This window comes from Rhinolophus sinicus, linkage group LG02, assembly GCF_036562045.2.
Source record: "Rhinolophus sinicus isolate RSC01 linkage group LG02, ASM3656204v1, whole genome shotgun sequence".
NCBI classification, from domain to species: Eukaryota; Metazoa; Chordata; class Mammalia; order Chiroptera; family Rhinolophidae; genus Rhinolophus; species Rhinolophus sinicus.
The window spans coordinates 152,073,804-152,086,053 of NC_133752.1; the positions used below are offsets into that span (position 1 = coordinate 152,073,804).

General features: G+C 38.2%; 1 protein-coding gene across 1 annotated transcript in view; it reads right to left on the reverse strand.

Annotated features, from left to right (window-relative positions):
• Positions 1-12,250, reverse strand: part of PCED1B (PC-esterase domain containing 1B) — a 231,095-nt gene that overhangs the window by 209,711 nt on the left and 9,134 nt on the right. The window lies entirely within an intron of this gene.

Consider the following 12,250-nt stretch of genomic DNA (forward strand, 5'->3'; position numbering starts at 1 on the left):
TTGAGTGTTTATTTTAAATTGTGCTATTTTTGACTATTTATTCTTTATTTCCAATATGGAAAGAAAACGTGTTACTGAGTTAGATTAGCTGTGATGAAGTAGTAAACAAACAAACAAAAAAAGAATTCATTTGGAGACAACTGATCTAATATTGAATGTTCGGCTGCTTATTAATTATGTGAAATTGAACATGAATCTTTGTTTCTCTGAGACTCAGTTTTATAATTGGTAAAGTAGGCATTAACAGTAAAGTGAAGTCCAGCGGAGATATAGGACCTACCTATCATCCTATTGTTGAGAAATGGCTAAGTCAAGTCATTCTACAGTGATGGAAATATTCTACGATCGGTATTGTCCAATACAGTATTCACTAGCCACATATGGTTATTGAGCACTTGTAATGAGTCTGGTGCCACTGAGGAACTGAATTTTAAATTTTATTTAATTTTAATTAATTTACATGTATATCTAAAAAGTCACATGTGCTTTGTGGCTACCATTTTAGAGAGTGCAGGTATATAGAGAGCCAGAAAATGATGTAGATGTGAAAAGAGAATTAAAGATGCCATGAGGTACTGAGAGAGGAAACATGAGAGTCTTTCTCTTTCCTAAGAGAACCTATGTATAAAAAGTCATTTCTCTGGCCAACAGACATATGAAAAAATGCAAAATGAGAAATGCAAATAAAAACCACAATGAGATACCACCTCACTCTGGTCAGAATAACTGTCATCAATAAAGCTACAAACAACAAGTGCTGGCGAGGATGGGGAGAAAAGGGAATACTCGTGCACTGTTAGTGCGATTATAGATTGGTGCAGCCACTGTGGAAAACAGTATGGAGGTATCTCAAAAAATTGAAAATGGAACTGCCTTATGACCCAGCAATTCCACTCTTGGACATCTATCCAGAGAAATTCAAAACACTAATTCAAAAAAACATGTGCACCCCTATGTTTACTGCAGCGCTATTCACAATCGCCAAGACATGGAAACAACTGAAATGCCCATCAGTAGATGACTGGATAAAGAAACTGTGGTACATTTTTACAATGGAATATTACTCGGCCATAAAGAAGAATGAAATCTTACCATTTGCAACGACATGGATGGACCTAGAGAATATTATGCTAAGTGAAATAAGTGAGACGGAGAAAGGCAAATACCACATGATCTCACTTATATGTGGAATCTAAAGAACAGAATAAAAGAGCAAATTAAACAGACATAGACTCAGAGATACAGAGAAAAAAATGGATGGTTGCTAGACGGGAGAGGGGTGGGAATGGGGGAGAAAGTAACGGGATTAGAAAGTACCAATTACTAGTCACAATATTGCCATGGGGAGATGAAAGACAGCTTGGGGAATATAATCAATAATGTTGCAAAGATTTTGTAGGGTGTCAGATGGGCACTTGTCTTATTAGGGAGAACATTGCATGGACTGTGTAGCTAGATGCCTGACCACTGTGCTGTCACCTGAAGCTGAAGCTGAATAATATTGAATGTCAACTATACTCAAATTACATATATATATATATATATATATATATATATATATATATATGTATATGTATATGTATATATATATATATAGTCACAGGATGTGGAGTACAGCATAGGGCATAGAGTCTTAGAGAGGTAGTAGATTAGGGGAGGTGGGTTATTACTTTGTGAGGGATGCAATTGTCTAACAATTACATTGTTTTGTACACCTGAAACATAATAATAATAAAAAAATCATTCTTCTTAGACTTGTTTCAGCTTTGGGAATTTATATAATATTTTAATAATGATTTTATTTGCAAAAGCATCTTTCCAGGGAATTGTCTAGCTTATCACTAATTACTTTGGAAATTAGTGTTAGATGTTTTCAGTTAGATGTTTTCTGTTTTGTTTATCACAAGAAACATTTTAAACCTTTCATAGCTTCAGTGTTATGCTCAACTTTTCCTTGCAATGGCTGAGTTCTTGCTGTACCAGTCCAAGCATATTTGTACTAGTTTCCATATCTTTGAGCACCACTTAAAGTAGCTTTGCTGATATGCGGTGAGTAAAAAACCAACACTTCTACCAGCACTTCTATAGTATTGCACACCAAGATTATCTTCTAGAAAGACCTAAAAGTCCAACAGATATGCCACAAAGGTTTAGATAATATTGGTGCTTAATAACTAGGCATGGTGAGAACCACAGATATTTCATGGACAGTCCACAATCTTTCATCTTGACTTTAGGTCATGGGTGTCAAAACTGTGACCCGCGGGCCAACTGCAGTCCGCAATCCATTTTTTATTGGCCCGCAGCAAATTCCAAAAATATATTTAGTTTACTTAAATAAACCAGGTTGAGTCAATACGTACTTCACCTCGAGTGAGTGGCCTGGCTGTTTGTGTATTTTACCGCATATGGCCCTTGGTGAAAAACATTGAAAAAAGGTTAGACACCCATGCTTTAGGTCATACCTTGAACTAAAAAAAACAAATAAAATAAAACTAACAAACAAACAAACAAACAAATAAATAAATATTACTTTAATATTCCTTTTCTTCCCAGCCCCTCCTTCTATGGTTAGGAGATACTAAGCCTTCAGCTCTAACCCAATAATAATAATAGATAGAAATGATGGATATTCAAAATATGTTATCAGGCTTTCGGAAAGTCACTCCTAGAAAATGGAAAGAAAGGGTTTATTTACTTCTAAATTTGACTGAAGAAATAACCACTAATTGATTAACGGCTTTTAAGTGATATAGAAACATGAACTCTGAAGGTCTGTCAGTGCTTATTTCTCATTAAAATACATTTCAAAACACACGTTATTGTTCTTTAAGTGCTAATTAATTCACATTTAAGACACGCACACAAAAACATCTTCCATGTTTCTGAGACAATTCTGAGACAATGTAAAAATACACCAGTTGACGGTTTGCCTAAATGGAGCACGATTATCACCAAGTTGCACAGCCTTTCTATCTGTACTTCACTGCAGGAAATCTCACTGTGTATGTGACCTGAATACATACACCCCAGTGGAAAATTCCATAAATGCACAGTAGCCTAAGAGCACCCAACAGCTGCCTTGCTTTTTTCTGTTTTTTAAATCAAACACAAGGGATCTCTGGAGAACAGCTTCCAAACCACTGGGGCTTTTTAGAGTTTTCTGTCATTTTCATCTATTTATATTAATTCTCAAACAGTATCCATTCAAATTGCTAGGCTCCAACCCTGAGGCATGTAAACACTGAGGTAATTATGAGCCTTATTTTTCAGTGGCACATATTTAAATGATTATCTGAAAGTCAAATGCTAATGTCATAAAATAGAGAAGTAAAACATAGTTATTGTATTGTGCCCGTAGATAATAGGCTAAAATAGAGCAAGCAATCAAACATAGCAAGATTTGAATGTGGAGACTCGAAGTGCTTTTTCATCATGTGAACACTGTAGAAGTAGGTATATTTTATTTGCATTAGCCTTCCAGAAGGGTACGAGACAAAGGGGTTAGAAGAAAATGTGTGGAGTCCAGAGCTGGACAACGTACAGTGTACAATTGGGCAGGGGTGTAGGGGGAGACAGCAACTCAGCACAGTACTCAACCTGAATCTGTCAGGAGCTCAAGGACAGCAAAGGAAATCCTTTGTTACATGGATATTAGTCATGTGCTGTCCGAGCCCCTCTTCCTTCGCTGGGTTTTATTTCTGTAAGTTGTCCTTCTTCTTCTCTTCTAAAACCTACCTCTTCGTTTAGAGCCAATTTGAACAAATAACTGTGAAGTCAGTAATGTTCTTAATTACATCCTAATTTATATTTATCATCCATGATGGAACTATGCTCTCAGGCAATTTTATAGAATCATCAAATCTGGTTGTTATTGATTGACTTGTGTCCCCCCCCACTCCCTCCAAAAATATATGTGGAAGTCCTAAACCCCAGTATCTCACAATGTGACCTCATTTGGAAATAGGGCAGTCACCACTGTAATAAGTCAGGAGGAGGTCATACTGGAGTAAGGTGGGCCCTTAACCCAATGAATCTGGTGTCCTTATAAGAAGATGGCCATGTAAAGATACCCAGATGCACAGGGAGAATGTCATGTGAAGATGGAGGCAGAGATTGAAATGATGCATTTTCAAGTCAAGGAATGCCAAGACTGTAACCAGAAACTAGGAGAGAGGCATGGGACAGATTTTCCCTCAGGCCACGGAAGGAACCAGCCTTGCCAACACCTTGACTTTAGATTTCTAGCCTCCAGCACAGTGAGTGAATAATTTTAGGTTGTTTTAAGCCACCCAGGTTGTGGTACTTTTTGATGGCAGCCCTAGGAAGCTAAGACACTAATATTTGGAAGAAACCTTAAGGTTTCTATGTCTAGATGACAATTCTACCCAATAACAAGAATGGCTGCTAACATTTACTGCTTGTTGAATATGTACATGCCAGATACCATCAGGGGTCCTCCACCGAGCCTGCCCAATCACTCCTACGGAAAGCAGGCTGCCCTTCATTACCCCTACTCAAGTATCCAGGGATCCTGCTTTTAGCCATAGGTGGTCCTCTCAGCAGTCATAGTTCTGAGTCTCCTGTATGCAGCTCTCAAAATCTCTAAGAGTTTCCTTGTTGACTGCAGTCCATGGGTACATGTTCTCACTAAAGATAGACCTACTGGGAAGTTAAATAGTCAACTGAACATCAGTCTGGGAGCACAAACTCAGAGCAAGGTGTGTTAGTCAGATGAACTGAATATTTAATGGCCCTAGATATATCCATTTCACAATGACAACAGTCTTCGGGATGGAATGTTTCCATCCTCTCTTCTTGTCAAATGATGATAAGCTGAGATGTTCAGCTTTACACTGGCACTGGGGAAAAAGATTTGTCACCCTGAAATGTATCTTTCTGGCATGAAAATTATTTTATTTTTAAGGAACAAAAGACTCAGGATGAAGCTTTGACCTTCCCCCTTACTGCCTAAAAGAGTTTCGACAGAGGGCCTATTCCAGGAAGGGGGCTATCCCCATAGACAAACATAGGTAGCATACTATGAAGTAGGTGTTGAGGGGGGAGACTCAGCAGGTCCTAGAGATCAGGGTCCACTCTGTGTGACCCACTCTCTCTGCATGACCCAGCAAACATTTGTTTACCAAACATTTGCTTTTCCATCTCCATATGAATTGCCTTCTTCCCCTCTGAAGTCCCAAATCACTACCCCTCTCCTTTTCTTTAGCTCAAGATGGCATACAAGCCACAACTGCCCAATTTGCCATTGAGCCCCATATTTTTATGGGTCCCCCATATGTACATACATAATTACATTTGGTTATTCGGTCCTGTTCATCTGTCTCATGTCCATTTAATTTTTAGACCAGCCAGAAGAACCTAAAAGGATACAGAACAATTTATTTCTCCCCAACAGTATCCTTTCCAGAGCTCCCTAAGCTGACCAACCTTTTTCTGGGAGTAACATTTTTTCCTTCGTTATAGTAATATACGAATTAGTCAAGTTACAGTTTGATTGGTGTATTAGTCCAGTAAGCAGATGTCAAGATGGGGTGAAACGTGCATGGATTTTATTAGGGGAGGGAGCCAGGGATGGCTGGGAGGGTCATTGCACTATGAGGCAAGTCTGACCCTGACTGAAGAAGAAAAGGAGAGAAGGGAGAGTGGAAATGTCCCAGACTACCACACAGTTCTAGGAAGGTTTGTCAAGGCTGCTTGGGGGAATGGGTAGGGTGGGGGAAGGGTGACTAGAGGCAAAGTGGGCTATAGGAGCAGTCCCCCACCTCCCGGAAATGGATCTACCTCAGCATTCCTGCTGCACTCAGTCATTGGCTGGAAGTAGCCGTGGCAGGCTGGGCTTCAGTGCTGACGTGGTGAAAGATTTCAGAGCATGAAAGCTGGGCCTTTGGTCAGTGACATACCCTGTCGTAGGAGGTATTCTCATGGCCCACGTGCCACAACCTGGGAGCCACGTGTTTTCTTTAAGGGAACTAGGACTGCACATCTTGGTAATGTGTTGATTTAAAATTTAACAGCCAGAGGCAATTTTACTTCTCATTACTTGGAAGAAACCTCATTGTGGCTTGACCTCCAACTACTCATAATACCTATTTTGTTTTATTCTATGCACCTATTATATCTATAAACACTATATATATATATATATATATATATATATATATATACACACACACACACACATATATACATATATATATATATACATACACACACACACACACACACACATATATATATATCCACATTTTAAAAAGGAAGAGAAAGCCATTAAAGTTAAACACTTCCTGAGAAATATAACTTTCCCCAAACCCATAATGAAATAGCTCCTAAATCAAAGGATCCTGTTTTAGTGCACTGAATTATATCCATTAGACATCACACAAAGGCACATTCATAATAACATCTCGAGGTGAATAAATGATACACCTTACACCTTGCAGCATAGATCACGTTTAATGAAACACCTCGCTGGGTCTTAAGAACACTTTACTTCTCTTTAATGAGAACAGATATTGTCCTCAGAAATAGTAATTTCCACAATTCTCAGTACTGCGAACGGGTGAAACAAACAACAGTGCACATCATTTTTACAACACTGTCCAAATAGCATTTGAAGAATGTGCTGAGCACAGCTCCTTCTGCCTCATCAGTGAATGTTATGTAGAGATGATGTGTGAGAACATATGTGCACATGTGGATTCAGCGAGACCAAAATGACTATATATCCAGACCCTCTGGGAATGGATTGCTCTTAAAACAATGTGAAATAAAAAGGGAAACAGTGAAAAATACCATCTGCATTGTATGAATCTTGGACTGTCTTCTGGTTTACTGTCAAACCTTAGATAAATTACTTAATTAACTTCTTGACCCATTCCTCTTTTGTTGGGCTGCCTTTTTCTTTATTTAAACTGATGGTAGTTTAGGAGCACAATGTAATTCAGATAAAACCACTTTGGCCTAATTCTTTTTATGAAATTTATGTGAAAATGCCATTTCAATAATCAGACTTCCTGTATATTTTTCCAGTTTTTTTCCCCTTTATAACTTGTTTAGAATATTTTTCAATCACCTGATGTAATGCAAAGATATATGACCAGAGTAAAAGCAAAAACATTTTGAGCCTCTCTTTTGATTTAGGAATTAGTTCCAGAAAACACTTATGCTTCAAGTTTACCTCAAGTTCATGAATAGAGCAGGAAGTCTAGAATAATAATAACCAAATAATAGGAATCTTCAAATAATCAAATGTTTGTCTTTCACAGTCAGCACTCTAATTTTACGGAAAAGAAATAGAAGTAAAAAACCATAACTTTTAAGATGACAATATTTTTGGACATTTTCAGTTGATTACAATTGAAAATTGTTTTTGAACTATAACATACTTTGAATATATATGTGTATATATGTATATACACACACACATATATATGTATATATTCAAAATGCTCTATTTTGCCAAGGCGAGAAATAAAATGATATATTCCATAAATAATTTTAACAAGAGGAGGCACAAAAAGGATTTTGGCATTTAGAGAGTTAACGCCTAGCAAACCGGAATAACCAGATCTTCTCATTTCGTTACCCTTAACTTTGCTATACTTCTCAATACATATGGAAAATACCTGACCTTCTACAGACTGTTGCAGCCTAAAATCTCGTCAATGAGCACTGAGTCATTTCCTAGGAAGCCAAATAGCATCAGCTGCCTACTTTCCTTCTATGCCCACCTTCTTGTTCCCATGATTATCATGAGTACAGCTAATCAGATAAATCATTCTAGGCCCATAGTTTATTTGAGAAAGAGAGCTGCCAAAGAAGAGGACTGCAGTATTCCCCAAGCTCCCAAGGCTAAGTTACCTAGAAATACAGGAAAGCTAAATTTTGCAGGCAATTCTCCCTCCATCACACACACACACACACACACACCCCTCACACTGTATGTTTGCACCTTTGTCACTTCTTTTCTCACTGCCGCCCTTGATGTTCATTCAAACTGGACTTTGCACGCAGTGCTTATGTGCTAAAGAGGACACATACTGAATGAATAGTTTGGAGTCACATATGCACCTAAGAAATCATTTTTGAGCCCTATGATGTATTATTAAGCAGGTCCTCGATAAACATTTGTTGAATAAATGAATGTATACATGCCACCTACTGACATTAGGGTTCATTCTTATTATTTGTTGGGTGGTTTATTCCCTTTTGCTTCTGAATCATTTCTTCTGCATATTTCAGGGATCCTATGCTGCTAGGAATTGCTGTTTTGGGAATTAAACATGATGAATCTGAACTTTAACAATTCTGGAAAACATCTATTGAAGCTTGGGCTTTTCCATTCTCTATCTTGGGCTCATTCCAATTTTGTAAATGACTTCCAGCTATTCTCCTAATAGTCTATCTGCAGTTTAAATTCTATGTATGTCTTTAAGTGAAATTCCTATATAGATGAACAGGCAATATATGTACCAAAACCCAACACAAATTAAATTCTATGCTGAGAAAATAAATCACCAGGGAGTTGGTGTGTTTTTTTTGTTGTTTTTTTTTGTGGGGTTTTTTTTTTTTTTTTGGTGCTTGTTTGTTTTATATTAAAGGAGTGAGCTTTTTGGTTAATTTAATGGTCTCTATATAAATGATTGGTTTGAAATGTAATCACCTACAGATGGATTCCAATTTTATTTACATGTTTAACATTCACACGACTTGACTTGAATCCAGATCTTTGGGGTTCTGGATTCGAGAATGGGGAAGGACATGAGACACTTATTAATGCCTGCACTGGACCCTTCCCCATTCTGCCATTCATACTTCTCTCATCACCTAGTTTGCCTGCCAATTTCTACACATGCTCAGAGCCGACTAAACCTCTTTAGCCACCATGCTCTCTGGGGGAACCTGTCCAAACATCGTGTGTTGTCTTCCTTGAGGCAACATTGCTGCAGGTTCCAGTGTTGTTGTGGGTGGAAGAGCTGTGTAGCAGACCGTTGTAGAGCTTAATGAAAATTACACAGAGCCATTAAACATTGGTGTGCAAAGCTCTACTAGTAGGGCAATATTTTGCAAAATATGAACCCAGCTAGATAGATTTGTTTAAGAAGATTAAACCTGTTTGTAACAAGGTTATGCTTGTGCTCTATGTATCAAAACCCACTGATGACCTGTATGCGCTCTTCCTTCATATTCCACATAGTTTCTATGACAATACTTGGCACATTTCTCAGAGCAGAAGGATTGAAACAGTATCTGTTGGTGCTTCTCAGAAGAGCAGTGGTGATTTTTCTTTTGGAAGTATTTAAAAATATGTAATTACTACTCATTCATTGTAAAATAAATACAAATGAAGAAATAGGAGAAAATTAAAATTCTTATAATTCCACCACCCAATAATTAACTACTATTGGTAGTTTGTATGAAAGCTTTTCAGACTTTTTCTATGCATATACATATATATTTTCCAAAGATGGGAGCATGTTGTACATACTCTCTACAGAGTCCTTTAATCCAATTCTTTCACTTAACAATTTATCAAGCTATTTCCCCATGTTAATTAATATTCTTTTACAACATAATTTTTAATGGTGCTTAGAATTGCTTTGTATACAGGTATCATGAACATTTAACCATTCTACAGTTGACAGGCTTGTTTTTGATAACTTACTATTATAAGTAGCACTGTTATAAACATCTTCAGCTAAGTATTTGTTTCCTTAGAATTAATGATTTCTTTATGATACATTAGGAGATGCAAAAATGCTGGTTCAAAGTCTATGTGTATTTGTAAGGCCTTTGATATTTAAAGTGGCAGCAATTTCTGAAGGAATCCCTTGCTGTTGATGATATCTGACTTGGGCTTTGGAACAGACAATTTGAGGGGGGAAAATGACTAAGAACGTATTGTAAGCCACCTCACTTTGTGTGGACAATGAAATAGTGGGATCTCTTGGTTTTCAAGTAAATATTTGGTTTCAAGTGGAGCGTGCTTATAAGAGATGTTTTAAAACTAAGGACTAATTTGGGCCCATTTATACCTGAGAAAATATAGGTGTGTTCAAAATACTTTGTGCAGTGGATTCTGCTGGACTTTTCTGAGCTACCCCAGACATTAGAAATGCCACTCTATGGAGCAGGGTCACTGACAATGACTGGCAGAGTGACACAAAGCCCTCTTTCCAGTTAATCTTACCTTGTTCTCTCCATATCACTGAAGGGCATGATGCTGACTTAAGTGTGACAGGCCCAGCCAAGCCTGGACAAACCCCCATCAGCTGAATCAATTCAATTGGATTTCGTTTGCCACAAAGAGGTCACAGGTGACTCAATGTGCTCCAAAAAAACCCCAGTGTGCCCTCAATATAATGGAGCTTTGGTTAAGAAGTCAAAAATGAAAGGAGAAAGCAATGTGTAGTAGAGCAACTGGAGCCTCAGAAAAGACAAGGCCGGGGCTGTGGTCTGGGCAGAGAAGGAGAGGAGACCTATATCCCATTTCAGTGGTGACAAATATCAGCAGTGACAAAGAATGGCTGATAACTGGGGGTGAAGGGGAGAAAGTGAACACACGTTTTTCTAAATTCTTCTAGAATTAGCTAATATGGACTTATACTTTAAAGAAGAGAAAGAGGCCAAATGAATAAATTAAAAATGTCTCTTAAATACAGGACTCAGAAAATACTGGTACCCACCAGGTGGAGACCAGGTTAGTGGACACAACCCACAGAAGGAGACAAAGTTGAGGTGTCACATGTATTCAATCTAATGTCAACTGACATCGCTCCTCTTCCCTTCCCCGGTCTCTCACTAGGAAAGGGACCACTGCTATGGCAAACAACCCCACGTTCCTTTCTGCACATGCCCGACAAGGACGCATTCTACCCTGTTGTGACCCATTATGTTCGCTGCTGTATTGCATCGATCACCCCGTGTAACAGCCTCACGGGAGAGCAAACAGCTGATCAACTTGCCAGGCCCACATCTTCTGTTATGTTTTCCAAAGATTTTTATTTCAATGAACATAAAATGGTCTTCTATGGCACAGATTTTAAAAAGTGTTATAGCATATTGTGGATTCTAAAATGCCAACTAAGAGCAATTGTACAAAGAGTGGTTTGATTATATCTGTATGAAAATCGCAGAAGTATTTTTATGATTTTATCCAAAAGAACACCAATCCTTTCGCTTATTCAGATCTTCCATGAAGACTGTTGGCTACCACCAACAATTTTTTCTTAAAATGAATCGTATTTTAAATACTCGAATAATTTATTGTAAAAATAGAAAAACTGAAAAAAAAAAAAAGAAAAAGTGGCAGTTAAATTAGCCTATTTGAATTGTCTTGAAAACAAGTGAATAAGAGGGCAAAAATATAGACAATGTCTTTGTACTCTCCACATGGGGGCGTAGTTAGTCCTGCACAGTACTTTGGAACAAGCCTATTGCTTTTAGGGAGTGTGTAGCTATCAGACCAGGGAAGTACAACAACACGGGACGAGAATGAGGAGCAAGACCAGAAGACCCCCACAGAACCATCAGTTGTATGTTGGTGGGGCAGGGCGGGGGAAGGGCCTGATAATCTTCCTTAACAGCTCTGAGTCCTCCTGTCCACCTCTCAGGCCTGTCTGACCTCCTGCTGGGTTGACAACAATGATGAATAGACATCGGGTATAGACATTGCCATTCTCAAATTTTAGAGAAGTTCTTGCCCAACAACAATCGCAACACACAGCTGTTTTCCTTTGTACAAAGTGAGGATATGCCCACCTTCTCGCTCCCATGGTTAGGCTAAAGAGCATGTTTTTCTTTGGCTGGAAGAATTTTACATCCTGGGTTTCTTCTCACCAGTCTAGGTAATACCTACTCATGAGACACATAAGTAACTGTGAGGTGATGGAGTGTGAGACCTCACATGATACACACCTTTTAAAATAGGCATAGTGACATCATTCAATAGCTATTTCCCAGATTGGGATGGAAAATATTTCCAGAGGAAGATAAAGATAACTAAAACAAAAGGTAGGTGGCCAATTTGTAATTTAGAGCAAAGCCCCAGGGCAAGAGAAAGACCAAGGTCAGGGAAGTTTTCTATTCTCCTTTTCTCTCTTTCCCTCCTAAAGATTGCTCTGAAACCCAGTAGCCATCCCTACCTTTTCTTTAAAGCTCCAGGGACTGAAACATTACAAGAGAAACAGAATGGGAGGTTTGTTGAAGATGCCAGAGCCTTATAAAGACT